The sequence below is a fragment of the Tupaia chinensis genome, unplaced genomic scaffold (assembly GCF_000334495.1).
Source record: "Tupaia chinensis unplaced genomic scaffold, TupChi_1.0 Scaffold000249_2, whole genome shotgun sequence".
Classification (NCBI taxonomy): Eukaryota; Metazoa; Chordata; class Mammalia; order Scandentia; family Tupaiidae; genus Tupaia; species Tupaia belangeri.
Genome location: NW_006159729.1, coordinates 931,361 through 935,555, shown reverse-complemented (window position 1 = coordinate 935,555; position 4,195 = coordinate 931,361).

Here is a 4,195-nt window from a genome sequence, read left to right as displayed (position 1 = left end):
AATGGCATCTTTCTAAGAGATGTGAAATTATTCTATTGAATAGAAAAAGTAACAAATTTTCTTTTTGAGAGGTTTTTGCTATAGGGCTTGTGTGCTCACCAGACAGAGAGAGACATAGAGTCAGAAAGCGAGAGAAATCACCACCCCAGGGGGGATGGTCACGCCGCAATCTCTTCTTCATTCTCCTCTCAGGATATTGGGCACGCACGCACATGTGCCCTGTGTGAGTTTTAAGCCACTGGGTCCGGGACGCTAACCTTGGTCAACTACTTGGGAGTCCAACGACATAGCCATTACGCTAACTGCTGGTTCCCAAAAATTCTTTAAATACTTATAACCCTCAACATTTCTTGATATGGGAAAATAGTAATTATGATAATAGCTCATAGCACAGGCTTGCTATCTTCTGTTGTAATAAAATATATTAAACCTTCTAAAAAGGATCATTTGAAGTAATAAAGCAAGATGTTTGGGATGTGTTATTTTTGAAAGTATAATGAGATTTAATTCAATAATCTTTGTAGAATATGGCCTTGCTTTCTGTTGAATTTTGGTCTTTTCTAATCAGTTTACCCTCAGCAGTAACTCTGTATGTCTAAATATATACATATATAATTATATATATTATATATAGTGGAGAGGGTTTCACCTTATTGCTGTCTCCCCAAAAGAACTCAGTAACAGAGTTTATTTCTTTGCATTTTGTCTACTCTAAATTCACACATGATCGATGTGAAATATCGTTGACTGAGAGACATGTATCAGACAGTCAATCATAAAATATATATATGTATGTATGTATGTATATATATACATATATATATATATATATGCATAAAAGGTAAAATAATTATGATTTATAAAGAAAAGAAGAACCTTTAGGGGAGGCCCATATGTTCACAGAATTAGAGTTTAACTGTTCCCCAGAGGGACATTGATATCCGCAAGCCATGTCCAAGGATATTGGTCCCAGAGTCCCTGCTTTTAATTCCTTCCTAATGCCTGTCTTAGGACTAATCATGTAGTCTTGAGGCTTTAGGTCCACATTGTCTCAAATGTTCTGCTGTGGTGTGGGAGTTCTGTATTTTACTCCCCATCGTTGCTTTCTGGAGACTGTAACCCTGCCCCAGCTACAGACCTGGAACACTTGTTAGACATGCCGATCTTTGGACCTAGGTCTATGTAGTTTTCAACTCTGTCTGTCTTAGTCTTGTTATCGCAGTTCAAACTTCAGAAGCAAAAATGGTAACTCAACATTTTAAAATTTTATAGAGAGAGAGAGAGAGAGAAAGCAAGAAATCACCTCTATGGGGGATGGCCACACCACAATCCTTTCTCCTTCATTCTCTTCTCTGGATCTTGGGCATGCATGCACACATGCTCAGTGTGAGTTTAAGCCACTGTATCAGGGACTTGAACTGTGGTCGGAGTCCAGTGACGTAGCCATTATGCCATCTGCTAGTCCCTTAACTTTATATTTTTAAGTCATTTCAGATTTAGAGGAGAGTTTTCATGTACATTTTACCCAGTGCTGCTTAATGTTAATATCTTTCTGAACCATGGTACATTTATCAAAATTAAGAAATTGAACAAGGATGTCTGACATGATAATAATTATGAATGACAGAAGGTTAATTTCATGAACTATACGTCAGATGTGGTCCCAAACCAACATGAAACTATATACTATTAACAAGAGATCAACAACGCCTAAGAAAAGCCACAGATGAAAGAATGAGCAAAATATTCTATAAGGTGAAAAAGTAGATAAAATTGGGCTGAAATGTCTTGAGAAAAATATGGATTTTCAAATATAAAATATTAAACTGATCATAGGCTGATCATTATGTTATAATCAAGAGGTTACAAAAATGAGGGCATATTTACCATCAACTAAAAAATGGTTAGAAATGTATAGAGAGCCATAGAAAGATAACATTGAAAAAAGATAAACAAATACATTTAAATAAATAAATAAAAACTGTGCCATATAGCCCCAGCTAGGTGTTACTTTATAGTATGTTCATTATACTCACTGAGGTTTATGACTAAAGTCAGACTTGGGTTCATGTGTAGGTATATATCAGCTGTGCTTGCTATTGGAAATATTTAGACTAATTAAGTTCATTAGCAAATCAATTAAATGGGGGGAAAGGCATAGAAAGCAACCATGGATACCAGAGACAATGTGGGAGGAGGGTGGAACATGGCAGAGGGTGAGGGATAGGGAATCAAGGATGGAAAAAAAAAAAAAAAAGTATATATACAAGACATAAGAAATGGAAAATTATTTGCTGTTAACATGTATGTTGATGTGCTTGATTGAGCCAATATACAGTGTATTTTGGATGGAAAATTCATTTGTATGTTGTAATGATGTCTAGTGAATTAATGTAAAAACTTAAAGGAAAAAAAAATAAACTGTGCCATAGAAAATCCTGAGATGCTTTTTTTTTCTTCCACCAGACTGCAAGATATAGTAGATTGCTAATTGTGCCTGTATTGAAGGGTACCCTGAATGTATCCTTCTAAATCCTTAAAATTCTTAAAAATCTTTATGTAATATTTACATTTTTTGAGAGAGATTTTTGCTTAGGGTGCAGGCATTCACCAGAGACAAAGAGATGGAAAATGAGAAATCATCCCCCAAAGCAAAGGGGGCTAGCCATGCCACAATCCCTTCTCTTCCATTCTCTGCCCTAGGTTTTGGGCACACACACATGCTTCTGTCATAAGTTTTAAGCCAGTGGATCCGGGACTCAGACTGCAGTCAGGTACATTACATGGGAGTCTACCACCTTAATCACTATGCCACCTACTGGCCCAATATTTAAATATTTCTAAAGTGTTCGAAATGGGGTCAACCAGTGACTTGGAGGTTGAGGTGCTGTATCCCACATGGCCGACTACATAGTTCTGTCCCAGACAGGTTGCCTGAGAAATACACCAGCTGTGTGTTTGTGTGTGTGTATGTGTGTGTGTGTGTGTGTGTGCCCAAAATCCTAAGAGGAGGATGGAGGAGAAGGGATTGTGGTCTAGTCATCCCCCCGGGGGTGATTCCTTACCTTTCTTCTCTCTTTGTCTCTGGCAAGTGCACCTGCCCTTTAGCAAAAAAAAAAAAAAAAAAAAAAAAAAGTGTTTGAAATGAATTAAATTAAATACCTAACAGGTGAAGCTTGTCCAAGCCATAAAGATTTTTCCCTTTTCTGTTTTCTTTGCTTGGAATTTGTCTTCCTAGCTCCAGATAGTTTAACCTCTACCCTCTCAAACCTTTGCCCACCTGGTTTAAAACCTAGCCCTTTTTCCACCCTGCGTGTCCATGCAACATCTCATCTCCTTGCTTTCTCTTTATTTATAATGCTTGTCCCCACTTGAATTTATAATGTATATGTATTTGCCAAGAGAGGAGGTATTTTTGTTCATAATTATATCCCCAGAGCCCAGAATAGGCTCTTGAATATTTATTGAATGAATGTCAGTATCAAGTAATGAAACTTAATATTAAGTGGTGATCAAAAAATAATAATGTGGCTATATATTTATTGACAAATGTAATATATAAAATGTATTAACATAAGAAAGTATAGAGCATAAACTTTATCCATACATAAAAATGATTATGATTAAAGAGAAAAAGTACACATATAGATATAAACTCATTTTATAAAACCAACATTTATTTTATTTGTATATATAAAAATGTAAAAATATAATTAGAACATAGCAATAAGAAAACAACATCTTGGAGCCAGCAGGTGGCATGGTGGTTGAAGGCGCTGGACTCCCACATGGCCAACCACGGTTCAAGTACTGGGCCTGGAGGCTTGCTTTCTCTCTCTCTCTCTCTCTCTGTCCCTCCTTGGTCAAATTAAAATAAATAAAGTAAAATAAAATAAAATAAAAGTTAAAAAAGAAAACAACATCTTGATTAAAAAATTGACCAAAGTTCTTAACAGGCTATTCACCAAAGAAAATACACAGATAGAAAATAACATATAAAAAGATTTTCCACATCATATATCATCAGGAAAATGCAAATTAAAACAATAATGTGGCACCATCACCTGTTAGAGTGGGTGTAATAGAGAACACTGACAACATCACATGCTGAAAAAGATATGGAGCTACAGGAACACTCATCATTGTGGATGAAAATGCAAAGTAGTATAGTCACTTGGGAAGGCATTTGAGTGAT